Source organism: Lissotriton helveticus, chromosome 6 (assembly GCF_964261635.1).
Source record: "Lissotriton helveticus chromosome 6, aLisHel1.1, whole genome shotgun sequence".
NCBI lineage: Eukaryota > Metazoa > Chordata > Amphibia > Caudata > Salamandridae > Lissotriton > Lissotriton helveticus.
Window position 1 is genome coordinate 1,827,005,445 of NC_136067.1, and position 15,245 is coordinate 1,827,020,689.

Sequence of the window (15,245 nt, forward strand, 5' to 3'; positions counted from 1 at the left end):
GAATGTTTTAATAGCCTTATAGCCCTTCATAGCTGGGCTATACCGGATTTTAAAGTCCTGCTCCCTTGTGAAATGCCTTTAACGCTGGAGCAGGCCTTTAATAGTGAGTTTAGGCCGCTACGGCAGTCTATAAGGCTATATCAGGCAAGCCTCTATGTTTTGGAATCAGAACTTAAATGCACAAAGAATGCACTAGGGGGCAGATTTACAAGAAACTGACGAATTTGTGCTTTTCCAGTCCACAGACTCTTAAATTATACTGGCTACCAGTATGGATGACATGGGACTCCAACATCTTCTAGGCCCCTGTCTTATGTAACATTTCGCGTGGCGAGGTCGTCATGGGGGGAGCCAACAAACATTGTTGCAATGGGTGCCACCAGCACTAAAGCCGGCCCTGCTCCTGTCTGGCTCCGGTGAGCCTGGAAGGGTTCCAATATCTACGGATCTATGTTATGAGAGACCCATGGGAGTTTTTAAGACAAAATATTGACCAACAGCTGTAAAGACTCAAAGGGGATGTGACGTACTGGGAGTCCCTGCCACTGACGTTGGTTGGTAGAGTAGCCCTCTACAAGATGATGATCTTCTCGTGAATGCTTTACATGATGCAAAACACGCCCTAAAAGATTCCACCAGCAGTGTTCAGGGGTATTGACTATGAAGTTTGCTGACTACTGTGGAAAGGTGATGCCCTAGCCAAACTACAGCTGGGGGTATATGATGTATGACTGGCAGTCCCATACATCCTAAAATACTATTGGGCTTCACAACTAACCCTGGGCGTAGTTCGCGTAGTAGCGCTATGTGTAGCTACGCGAAGTGCACTACGCGAGCTACGCGTAGCTACGTGAACTGCGTAGTGCATTGTGCAAAATGCTGTTCTCACTGATTGCACAGTGCGGACAAGCATCCGTGTGGAGTGGTGGAGAAGCAGACCAGGAGGCACGAGTATCTGTTTCAGTGGGTTTATTGACAACAAGATGTTTAAGGGAATAAAGTCTGTAGGTATTAGAGTCTTTTCAACAAAAAGTCTTTGAACAGAGGTAAAGCACTCTTTCCGGTGCAAGGCCTTCTGGTACTTTTAGTCGGCTTCGGCACTTCTCTTGTACTGCTAGCGACGCTGGGTTCTTGAACGCTAGGGTTGATGGACGTCGCTCACCGATACCAAAAAGGGAAGAAGAAACAAAAGAACCCTGTAAGGGGGTGGCTCACAATCTATAGCCTTTGACACAGGGAACCAGGGGAAGTGTGGGGAACTGTCACCTCTACCGTTGATCCAGCGGCCTATAGGAAATATGTCATAAGCTACGCTACCCAACTCCACAATATACACTATCAATCAATAATCAATCACAAGGCCCATAAATCTAACATGACATATTTTGACCAACTGAATCATGTGACCTAATTAACCTATTCACAAATTATAACCTATTCATAAATTATATACATTTATATACAATCGCGGTAAATGAATTCATTATACTTCACAAACCCTATGAATTAATTAAGCCACTGTGGCGATAAGATCTTGCTAATGGTAACCGAAACTCATGAAATAACAAGACCAGCTTGTTTTCAAAAGTAAGAATTTTATTAGCTATTTGTTTAGAAAATTCATTTAGAAATCTTTATTAAAGCATTTTTATTAGAATCATTGCAAATGGTATTGACGGTTTAATGCAATCAAAAATACTGTTCAAAATAGAAATAAACAGTTTAGCATTATTAAAATCCTAAGTCCCTAACTATACTTGCTAAGAATAAAAGTAAAAGTCTTTTGAGTTTTTCTTACGTGCTCCAAAGAATGTCCGTCTGCACGAAACCCTCATCAAAGGTCAGCAAGAAGAAGCGTAACTCTACCACGGGGCAAGAGTTTTTATACCTTTCTACGCTAAGCTAATCTAAGAAAAAGTATATTTCTCTGCTGAAATCGGAGTCCAATTGGTCGAAAAGTGACAGGCGACGTGTCACCACATTTTTTAGAATCTCTGTTCCGTCACGTTCTTAGAGACCATTGTCTTTAGTTTTCGAACAACGCAGCTTCCTCCAGTTTGCAACATAAAGTACAAGAAAGTTTTGGCTTCCTCGGATATAAAATTGTCACAGGCCTTCTTGCCGGTTCCTGGCCTTGGCCTTGCTCGACTAAAGGATAGTCAGCTCATCATGACAAATTGTTTCAGGCAGGAGGAACTCTTTGCCAACATGGACTATTTTCTGGTTCCAAGCAGATTTTCAGTAAACACGAATATTCACTAGGCCCAAAGCCACTTTCAAAACTATCATATAAACAAACACAAAAGAATAATTAATGCGAGAAATACAGTTTGTTCTGTTGCCACCCACCATTACTAATGATTAACCCATTAGTCTAAATTACCTAGCTGAAGCGTACAAATAAAGCAGCATTTATATCTACCATTCTTCATTTAATCCAGCAGGATCCTTTATGCACCTGTAAAGAATAGAGTGACGCCACATAGACAAGAAAGCAAAATAAGCACATGCCATTCTTTAAGTCAGCCGCTATTAGTCATGACATAACAATAGACAAATTACATTTATTATTTTCAAATACAAGGAAATGCACCAAAATGCACATTTATAAGCACATATGTTAGTAACCCTTGTGTAATGCACCTTATATCTAGGTTGAATTAAAACACACACAGCACAAATTATTAATATAATTATTCTTGATTATGGAAGTGTGACTTCACGAGTTGAAATGAAAAACATTTCTGAATCTCGCTCCATCAACTCCCTCATCTGGTGATTCCCAAATCACCACACCACACCCAAAATTTAGCAAATTTGATCTTAAACGAAAATGGTTCAATTTCACTGTGTTAGTATTTCTAAAGACTTGTTTCAGCAAAATCCTTGCAACTGTCATATTGAGCTCTAAGTAACTCCTCTAGCTCAACCTCTCTCTCCTGCTCCTTTTTGATTTTGTAAATTCTCTTCTTTTCCCTCATGTGCTTCTTTCTCTTGTGTAACATGCAACTGATCTTTGTCAAAACTATCACAAAAATTATCACAAACAAAGGTGTTAGAATCTTGCCAAGAACTGAACTACCAATTTCTTGAAACCAGGTTTTGATAGCTTGAAATCTTTTTGAAAGACGTTCTGAAAAATCATCTTCTTCTAAAGGGACTATTTCTGAGTGCATCTCTGTGATGTTTCTAATGTACATTTCAATATTCTTACTCTCATCTGGGATGTAAGTACAGCAGTGCTGTACATGTAAAATGCCACAGACTCCTCCATCTTTTGCTAGGAGTATGTCCAGGGCAAGGCGATTCTGCATCACCATTGACCTAACCGTAATTACCTCAACATCCATTAATTGGAAACAACCCGCTGTGTCAGTGGACAGTCGGTCAACAATTGTGGACAATTTCCTGATTCTTCCTGCATTCAGGGTTATACCTACTAAAGGTATTACTGCCTCAAAAATATCTCCTAAAATTTCTGAAAAACTTTCTCTTCTATACCTATTTGCATGGTTACTGATTTCAAATGAACCCTCTGCATTTCTGTCAACATGGAATATTTTGGGGAAAACAAGACCAACAAAACATGTCCCGTACCAATGGTCCGGGAGATTATAATAAGCTTTATCTCCACAGACAAAATAGATCCCAGGAAAAATTGGATCTCTGCCACCTTTGAATCCCCAACCCCCCATGATTTGGTAAGTGTCCTCACAATTGCTAGCTCCTACAAAATAATTATCGAAAAGAGTATTATCTCTCCTAATGCAAAGCTTGCCACTAATTGGTTTGTCTATGTGAATTGCAACATTGTCAAAAGACTTGCCATTAAGCTTTTCATCCTCCTTCTGCCAGAACTTCGATTTGGTCTGTTTGACCATCTCATTTCTTTTATAAATCGCTCTTCTCTCCTCAACAAGATTCAGGAAAGTCTTTTCCTCAGCTCTCAATTTGCAGGTTAGATTATTTCTGTAAGCGTACTCATAAGTGAGTTCATTAGTGACTAAAAAGAATTCCCTCATTTGTTTAGCTTTCTTGTGTTTAATTAAAGCATTTTCAATCTTCAGATTAGCAAAGATGTCATTATAATTTGAGTAATAGTACTCCAAGCGACCAGTTTGGTAAAATAAACTAGCTATCACACTGCAGGTTATGTCATAAGTAAGAGGAAGCATATTGTATGTCACTCCCTCAGAAACAGAAGCAGGCAACTTTACACAAATGTAGCAGTCTTTAACACCCATAACCTTAACATACTCTCCCAAAAGCCTTGAAAATGTATTGCTAGAAAAATCACCAACAGACCTATCCTGATGAACATCTGGTCTGTGATCAATAACTTTGTTAGCTTTGTTTGTTGTACTATGTTTGTCTTGACTAACTGAAGCTTTGCTTGTCTTATTGACCTTGTACATCTCCTTATCGATCCCGAAAGGAAAGATGACAGCTAAAACTAACCAGAGCAGAATCAATATGAGCACACACACCAGAGTCATCCTGCAGCATTTCTTGAAGATGGAACATTTTGAAGTACCACGCGTCATAACAAAAGGCATTTTTTTTTTTTAAGAAACCTTATTTGCAAAAAGAGAAAACAAAAATTTTCAAATTTTAAAAAAAAATATGTCTAATGAAAAGACCTAAAACCTACATTTTTAAACACCCCCTTTTAAAAAAATATATTTTTTTAAAACCCTTCTAACAATCTTTCTTCGACTTTGTGTCACAAGTTATTCTCCAACTAAATACAATTTCTTCGACCTTGTGTCACCTAACACAATTTCTTCAGCCTTATGCCAAAAACAGAAACCTAAATTCTAACAGATTAGTACTTCAGTCATTGTCACTATTGTCCTCAATTTCTTCCTGACTGCTACTGTTTATCTCAATTACAGGTGGTATAATCAAATATGCCCATTCAGGAGATTTGTATTTTTGATTTGGTCCCAAAACTCTCTTTGTTTTTCTTGCCGCTACTTCTATTTTCCTTCCTTTTTCTGCTTTCTTTTTAGGATCCTCCTGACTAGTAATTTCATTCACCTGCTCCTTCGATCTATTAATTAACCTGACTCTCAATCCTCCATTTTCACTTGGCCACGATTCTCCTTTTCTCAAAATCTTCTTTTTCGGCTCAGTTACATTTGATTCTGTTTTCCACGATCTTTTCTTCACTCTTTCCCTTTGACACTCTTCATCACTCTCTCCAGAATCACTGTCAGAAATTTCAATTTTCGACTCAGGATTTTTTCTAATCGGCAGTTTCACTCCGTTAGGAACAGCACTTCTTCTCCCATCACTGGTACTCAGCAATTCGTCTTCCTCCACTTCTTCAATTACCTTCAACTTCCCAGTTCCGGACTTCTTGTTCCTGCTTTCAGAGTTTGTTTCCTGCTTTTCGATACTCTCCTGGTCTTGCTTCTGATCAGATTCTTCTGTCGTTTCTGCTTCCTTTTCTTTATCTTGATCAGGTTCCTTTGCCTCTCCCACTTCTTTGTCAGATTCTTCTGCTGATCCTTTGTCTAACAGATTTTCCTCATCTTCAGAATCTATTTCAATAATTTTCAGATCTTTTTCAATCAAATCTTCATTCACAGATGGTTTTTCCAGATGTCGACTTCTTTGTTGATCTTCAGAATCTTGATTTCTTTCAGCTTCTTCTTCAGAATCTGAATCATCTGTTGTCTCACTTTCTTAGTCAGAGTTTTCAGGTGTAGGTATCGGAATAGTGTGACTGGGATGAATCCACCTTTTTATTCCTCTACACTTTACTGCATTCGTTGTTACGAGAATCACCTGCCTTGGTTTCTGCCACCTCGGGACCAAGCAGTTTCTTCTTCGATGAACTTTTGTTCTGACCCAATCTCCAGGTCTCAGATCATGTGTCTGCACTTTGTCTTTTGATTGTACTTCAGTTCCCACCTGATTAGACACAGAAGTCACTACGTCAGACAGCCTTTTACAGTATTCCAAAATTGCACTGTCATTAATGCTTAACAATTTTCCTACTGGTACAAAAGCTTGTATCATGACTCTGCCCATAAGAATTTCATGAGGACTCAGACCTGTCTTTTTATCTGGTGTACTTCTTAGAGTCATCAGAACAAGTGGAAGAGCATCTGTCCACTTTATGCCTGTATCAAGACACATTTTCCCAATTCTATTTTTTATTGTTCCATTAATCTGCTCAACTACTCCAGATGCCTCTGGTCTGTATGCACAGTGCAACTTCTGCTCAATGTGTAATGCTTCACAGATCAACTTCAATAGTCTGTTATCAAAATGTCCTCCTCTATCACTCTCAATAGTCACAGGGAAACCGTACCTTGGGATAATTTCACGTAGAAGCAACTTTGCTACTGTAATTGAATCACTATGACGTGTTGGAAATGTTTCTACCCACCTTGAAAACAAACACACAACCACCAAAACATATTTCAAACAGTTGTGTCTAGGCATCTCAATGAAATCCATTTGTAATCTGGTGAAAGGACCACCCTCCCGACCTATGGTTCCCGTTCCCACAACTGATTTCCTGTTTCGGTTCATTTGTTGACAAGTCAAACACCTTTGGCAGAGAGACTCTGCAATTGTCCTGAATTTGGTATTAAACCATGTCTCTTTAAAAAGCCTACTCATAGAATCTCTTCCAATATGACCAGGGCCATGGTACATTCTGGCCATGTCAGCAATCATGCAATTTGGTAAAACTATTCTGCCATCTTTGTAAGTCCAAACTCCATCCTCATCTCGCTGTCTGCATTCTGCCTTCAACCATGAGTTTTTCTCATCATCATCAGCTTCATTTTGCAAGTCCCTGATTTCCTGCCAGGTCTCAACAATTGATGTTAGCATCAGTGAACTTGAACCAAATTCTTTGTTTTTCCCCCGATTAAGTGCATAATTATTCCTTGCACAATACTTTGCGATTTCATCCGCATAAGCATTGCCTCTGGTGATAAAATCTTCACCTTTTCTGTGTGCTGCGCATTTTACTACAGCAATCTCTTTTGGCAGTTGTATGCCATCAATTAGTCTTTTGATGAATTCTGCATTTCTGATTGGTGAACCTGCTGATGTCATATAGCCTCTCTGAGACCAGAGCTGTCCATAATCATGCACAACTCCGTACCCATACTGGCTATCTGTAATTATGGTAACTCTCAAATCTTTTGCCAATTCACATGCACGAATTAAAGCAATTAACTCAGCCACCTGTGCTGAACGAATTCCTTCAAGACATGATGCTTCTTCAACATCTGCCACTGTGCAGACAGAGTATGCTGCTCTCAAAACACCTCCTTCTGATCTTAGACAGGAGCCATCTACAAAGAAGACATAATCTGACTCAGGCAATGGTACATCCTTAATGTCTTGCCTTGGCTTGGTACAGTGGTCCATGACATCCAAGCACTCATGCTCCACATCATTTTCATCAATATTTTCAGTATCAGGTAACAGTGTGGAAGGATTTAAATTCACACACCTTGCTATTGACACATTGTCTGATCCCAGAATAATTTTCTCATACTTTGTCAATCTATTGCTTGTCAGGTGTTGCGTTTTGCTTCTTGTAAGAAGAATTTCAACTGAATGGGGAACATAAACTTTTACAGGAAATCCCATTATGATTCCTTCACTCTGCTCAAGGCTAACACTTGTTGCTGCAACTGCTTTTAAGCAACCTGGTAAGGCTTTTGCAACTGGGTCAACAACTGCTGAGAAGTAAGCAATAGGCTTTCTCATGTTTCCATGTCTCTGAATTAACACAGACAAAGCACATCCCTCTCTTTCACTGCAATACAGCTCAAAACCTTTTTCGTAATCTGGCATGCCCAGAGCTGGAGCTTCACATAGACTTCTTTTTAGTTTCTCAAAAGCTTCCAACTCAATGTCAGTAAGTACAATTGAAACCTTTACATCTGATTTTGTCAATCTTTGCAGTGGTTTCGCAATTACTGAAAATCCACTGATCCATTGAGGACAGTAACCAACCATTCCCAAGAACATTCTCACTTGTCTTTGTGTTCTTGGAGGTTGCATTCCCTGAATCATTTTAATTCTCTCGATTGTCACCTGTCTCATTCCTTTTGCAATTCTATGACCAAGGTATTTTACTTCTTGTTTACAAAACTGCAACTTTGCAGGAGACACTTTATGTCCCTCATCTGCCAGATGATTCAAAAGAGTTATTGTATCTGTTACACAGTTGTCCCTTGTTTTTGCTGCAATCAACAGATCGTCAATGTACTGAACTAATGTCGATCTGCCAGGAAGATTCAAATCTTCCAAAGATCTCTTCAATAATTCATTAAAGATAGAAGGACTCTCTGTATACCCTTGAGGAATCCTGCACCATGCGAGGGTCCTACTCTGGAATCTGAAAGCAAAGATTTCCTGGCTCTCTGGATACAATGGAACAGTAAAGAACGCATTGCAAAGATCAATGACAGTATACCATTCTGCATCATGTGGAATCTGGTAAAGAATGACTGCAGGGTTTGGAACAACTGGGCAACAAGGAACAACAATTTGGTTAATTTTCCTCAAATCCTGAACTATTCTGTACGTTCCATTTGGCTTTTTAATCCCCATAATCGGTGAGTTACAAGGACTGCTCACAATTTCTTTCAAAACACCTTGCTTAATGAATTTTTCAATCAAAGGAATAACACCCTCAATGGTTTCGGCTTTCATTTTATACTGAGGAATGTTTGGAAATTCTATTCCCTGCTTCACTGTAATTTTGACTGGATCGACATGCTTCATCAGACCCTTTCGTTTCCAGTCAAATCCCAAATTTCAGTTTTGACTGTCTTTTTTAGTTCTTCTGGTAAATTTTCTTTATCAAATGTAGGAAACAATCTTGTTTCTTCTGCCTCAACCATCAGCATTGTCAATCTGTATAAACCATCTTCCTCCATGGTTTGTAATTCAATTCCATCAGGTGAGCAATATATTCTGAAATTCATTTTGCACAATATATCTCTCCCCAGCAAATTCACTGGACTGCTGTTGCAAACTACAAATCTGTGTTTGTCTTTAAAATTGCCAATCTCCACATTCACAGGTTCTGTAAGGTCTGTTTTTATTTGCTGATTACTTACTCCGACTACTTGGATGGTATCCCCAGAGAGAGGTAGGTTTTCAATTTCCACTGATCTAACAGTAGAACGGGTAGCACCAGTGTCCACAAGAAAAGTGATCTCTACATCATTTACTTTTCCATTTACAAATGGACCAGACTGGTCAACCTCAAGAGTGGCTCCAATTACACACTCTTCCCCCTCTCTCGGGCACCGTCAGAAACAGTCATCAGAATCGCTTCCTTGGTTTCCTGTTAACAAAAATTGTCCTTTTGCATTTTGCAAATTTTGTCTTTGAGCTCTTATTACCTGATCACCTCCGCTGAATCCAATATCTGGATTGTATTTCTGACCTCCCCCACAACTAGGAAAAGGAGGTAGTGGAATCTGATTCTGCTGTTGTGTCAATTGCTGCTGTAGCTGTCGCTGAAGACTCAGGTCATTCAGTTGACGCTGTAGCTGTAGCTGTTGCTGCAGATCAACATCATTCTGCATCTGTGGGTTTAATGATGTATTTTTAAAATGTCTGGGTGGGTTTTTACACTCGTTTTTCCAATGACCGATTTCGCCGCAATTAAAACAAGGTAATTTTAGTTCTAATTCTTCAATTTTAGCATTAAACTTTGGCTTGTTAAAATTGTTGAAATTATTTTTGAATTTTCCCTGACCCTGATTCTGATTCTGAACAAAATTTCCATTTTTACTGTCAAGGCTTGCAATCTGTTGCTCAGCCACCTTCACCTGTGCCCACATCGCTTTCTCCTTTAACTTCTTTTGCTTAGCTTTCAACTCATCACTGCAGTATTTTGCCTTCCTCAAAATATCATCAACTGAATTTGATTGCCATCTGACAATATTATTCCTGATCATTTCTCCAATTTCTGGTCTAAGACCATAAACGAATCTGTAGATAAAGTGGCTCATGTCCTTTTCATCTTATTTTTCATAGCCACTGTACTGCTTAAAAACCAGTAATAATCTTTCATAAAATGAATGAACTGATTCTTTTGGTTCCTGATTTGTCCTGTCTATTTTAACCTAATCAACTTCTTTTGGGGCAATTTTCTTTTTCAACCAATAAATCACTTTGTTATAAAAATCCATGACCTCTGGTGCTGGAGCACCTGTTTCTTTAATTCGATCTGGTTCTGCTTTTGGCCAACTCACAGCAATTTTGCATTCTGTCCAAAGATCCGATGGGACAACAATGTCGAAAAATCCATCCAGACCAATCCACAGAACCTTTGAAACCTTAATGAACCTGTCTACCTGTCGATACCATTCTACAGGCTTTTGTCTCAGTCGAGGAAAATCATTAGTAAAAAGCAAAATATCCTGTCTTGTCCATGGGACATGTACGTACCCTCCACCTGCAATTTCCCTCATTGGAAACTGTTTAGACAAATTATCCAATTTATCCAATCTTTCATCTTCCCTCTTTTTGGTCCATTTCACTCTCCATTCACTCAAGTCACCCAATTTCTTAATGTATACAATTAATTCTTTTATGTGAGTAATTCTTCCGCCCTGTATTGAAGTTTCCAATGTCCTTCTCTGTAAAGTCTAATCTGTAATGTTTTCCCAGATTTTTCTGTTTGCTCAAATCAATTTCTAATTCTGCTGCCAGTTCTTTCAATTGATCGTATTTATTCTTTGTTTTCCATTGAATGCTTTTACTGATGAACAGGAGTTCATCATCGCGATAGAATTTTAGACTGTCAGGACCAATTGTGCCAATTATTAATTCTTCCAAGTCTGCTTTTAATTTTGCAACATCAAGTTTTGGATTCGACTCAGTTTTCTCAGGAGATTCAGCATCTGACTCTGCACCCATTGGTGTCTGGTTAAAATAACCTTGATTAAAAGTCAAGCCAGGCATTCTTGATTTTTCACGATGTATTTCAGACAAATCTGAATAAAATTTTTCAGCAACTTTTGGGATTTCTGCATTTAATGGAATTATTAAACCTGGCTGTTTAATTTCCTTTTGATCGAAAACAGGCTGAACAGGACCAATCGTTACTGGAACTGTCACTGCTTCCATGCTTTTAGTTATTTGCCGAATTAATTCTTCTTTTGATCGCAAGTATTCTGAAGTATTTGCAATTTCCTCATTTCTGTCAGTTCTCATTAAATTTCTAGGGGCTTCCCTTTCCATTGGAAAACTTCTGTTTTCATTAAAAATACTAGAATTAGTTCTTGTTTCAAACCGTTCTGGAGTTCCAAAAGATTCAGAATTATTTGGGTACAATTTTGGTGATTCATTTATCGGAGGTGCACTTGGTGTGGTTCCAGTAGAAACCATCGGAGTGGACCATGAACAAGGCGGTCTCAATGGGGCATTTTTATTATTAGTCGTATAAATTTCCTCTAAGACTGCGTCTTCTGATTCATTTTCTACAACAGTGTTATTTTTCTTTTCAGTCCTCCTTTCACCTGGAGACCCTAAAACCATTTCCCTAATTAAATAGAGACCATTGCACATACCTCCCTGTCTCCACATACGCATTCTATCTTCATGCGTTTCCCGTCTGTAACTCGGTGTTTTCGGAGGTCTTTTTATCCCACTTGCTTCTTTCTGAAGTTGAAACATCTCATCCTCCCATTCAACCAAAGCTTCAAATTGTGTTGGTCTAGGCCATGGTACAAGAGCCGACATCTTTTCTCTTAAATTTCTTAAAATTTTTATGTTAAAAGAACCATCATCCGGCCAAACCAATACGCCGTCATCCTTTGTATAATGCTTCCATACATCAAACCACAGAACAGTATGGTAACCATATTCACCTTCCATATACGCTGCAGGTGTTTTGTATTTATGAAGTAATTTACCACCTCGCGTTTGTATTTTCTTGACAGGTGAAATAAAATGTTTAAATTTTTGAAACATCGTAGTCTTTTTCTCAACATGTTTGTAATAATAAGTCATTTTTAAATCAAATCCGCTTAATCAGAAATTATTGTAAATGTTTCCTGGTTGTTCCGCAACACCAACCAATCCGTGCGCGAAACACACCAACAAGCCAATCAGGTTCGAGCTACGTCACCACCTTGCTCGACCAGTAAGAACAGAGCCTCCCACAAAAGCCAATCAGCGATCAGCTCAACAAAGTCACGTGAGCCAATCAGAGTACAGTTTGTGACGTATAGTACCCAATCACTGCGCGGACCGTGTGATGTACACAGCCGCTGCGGTTTCTCGCGTCTCACTCTCAGCGCTCACCCCTCCTTCACAAAAACTTTTCACAGCGCCATTTTGAAGACACTTTTTCACTGAAACTCGATTAACAACCACAAAAAGAACAAACCATTTGTCTGTTTCTCTAAAATAAAGTGATAGTTTTTACAGACATACAAGAAATTCTTTGCGTGGAATAGACAACGCTACTCTCACAGAATATACATTCGTCGATAAAGTTAACTTTTACTCTACCCTTCAAACAGGTAATAATGAACGCGCTTCACTCTGAATGCACATAAAGTAGCAATTCAAAGTTTGACTCGAACGAAATTACAGAACCATTTACGCACTTTCAAGCGGAAAGTATCCCTAACCATACACACATGAAATCTTGGCAGGATTCTAACCCACCATAGATAACATGAATCGTCAGTAAAATAAACGACGTTACCTTACCCTTCACTCAAGCTCAAATATATTCTATTACTTTTCTCACAGTGGGTTTTAGAACGGGCTCATTGTCCCTATACACAAAGCTTCAATTTCATAGAAAATTCTCACTATGCATACATTCCATCTAACACACCTATATCCCTAACACGTGTTGTACGACCACAACACCTGTGATATACGACGATACCACTATTCTGAAACAGATCAAATGCACTGTGTGACTTTCAATCTTGCCACACTACTCTGTACCGGTACAACTAGGATTTTTCACACTGCAGGAAAAAACCTTTCGACTACACGTAACGCAATGAACGAACTCAACATATGTTAAACATCGATCCTATGTAACTACCATGTAGCATGTCGGTTACCATAGCAACCATCAAGTCTGCTACCAGGAAATTGATCCAGCGGCCTATAGGAAATATGTCATAGGCTACGCTACCCAACTCCACAATATACACTATCAATCAATAATCAATCACAAGGCCCATAAATCTACCATTACATATTTTGACCGACTGAATCATGTGACCTAATTAACCTATTCACAAATTATAACCTATTCATAAATTATATACAACCGCGGTAAATGAATTCATTATACTTCACAAACCCTATGAATTAATTAAGCCACTGTGGCGATAAGATCTTGCTAATGGTAACCTAAACTCATGAAATAACAAGACCAGCTTGTTTTCAAAAGTAAGAATTTTATTAGCTATTTGTTTAGAAAATGCATTTAGAAATCTTTATTAAAGCATTTTTATTAGAATCATTGCAAATGGTATTGACGGTTTAATGCAATCAAAAATACTGTTCAAAATAGAAATAAACAGTTTAGCAATATTTAAATCCTAAGTCCCTTACTATACTTGCTAAGAATAAAAGTAAAAGTCTTTTGAGTTTTTCTTACGTGCTCCAAAGAATGTCCGTCTGCACGAAACCCTCATCAAAGGTCAGCAAGAAGAAGCGTAACTCTTCCACGGGGCAAGAGTTTTTATACCTTTCTACGCTAAGCTAATCTAAGAAAAAGTATATTTCTCTGCTGAAATCGGAGTCCAATTGGTCGAAAAGTGACAGGCGACGTGTCACCACATTTTTTAGAATCTCTGTTCCGTCACGTTCTTAGAGACCATTGTCTTTAGTTTTCGAACAACGCAGCTTCCTCCAGTTTGCAACATAAAGTACAAGAAAGTTTTGGCTTCCTCGGATATAAAATTGTCACAGGCCTTCTTGCCGGTTCCTGGCCTTGGCCTTGCTCGACTAAAGGATAGTCAGCTCATCATGACAAATTGTTTCAGGCAGGAGGAACTCTTTGCCAACATGGACTCTTTTCTGGTTCCAAGCAGATTTTTAGTAAACACGAATATTCACTAGGCCCAAAGCCACTTTCAAAACTATCATATAAACAAACACAAAAGAATAATTAATGCGAGAAATACAGTTTGTTCTGTTGCCACCCACCATTACTAATGATTAACCCATTAGTCTAAATTACCTAGCTGAAGCGTACAAATAAAGCAGCATTTATAGCTACCATTCTTCATTTAATCCAGCAGGATCCTTTATGCACCTGTAAAGAATAGAGTGACGCCACATAGACAAGAAAGCAAAATAAGCACATGCCATTCTTTAAGTCAGCCGCTATTAGTCATGACATAACAATAGACAAATTAAATGTATTATTTTCACATACAAGGAAATACACCAAAATGCACATTTATGAGCACATATGTTAGTAACCCTTGTGTAATGCAACTTATATCTAGGTTGAATTAAAACACACACAGCACAAATTATTAATATAATTATTCTTGATTATGGAAGTGTGACTTCACGAGTTGAAATGAAAAACATTTCTGAATCTCGCTCCATCACCGTCACCAGTGTTTCATGCTTGCGCTGCCTTATTACGCTGGAGACGGCCCCGGCTCGAGGACACCCACTTTTTCCCTGCCCTTATATCCCTCCAGTGCGCGGCCTCAGACCGAGGTAATACGCCCCCGTACCTTGTGGAGCCACGTCCCTCCGGGGCCGTGGCTCGAGTTGTCGCGGTGCCAGGTAGAGTCAGGCTGCCTGTCTGTTCCGTCCTCGGGTTCCGCTCTGCTCCGGTTCTTCTCCTCGGGTGACGAGTCTGCTTCCCCCTTGTGCAGGCTTCCAGCTCTGTGCCACGGCAACACAGAATATGTTCGGGCAAGCGTCCTCTCTTCGCGTTCTCCGTCCGTTGGTCCCAGTGAACGACTGCTTCCTTCGGCGGCTTCCCATTTGAAGACCTCCGCCCCACGTGACCTGTTCAACTCCTCTGGGAAGCCTGACGCCTTAAAGGGCCAGCAGTCCCCGGGCAAGCTCTGAAAATACATGAGAGGAGACGGGGAAAGATAATGGGGAAAGCGTGCCAATGCAGGTGTTCCGGACTGCTTGTCCTGCTCCTCCTCACAATCCGGCACTGTGCAATCAGTGCAAACCGCATCTTTCACAGTGCAAGAGGTCGTTTTCTGCCGCTCGAGTAGATTTCTACTCAAGCA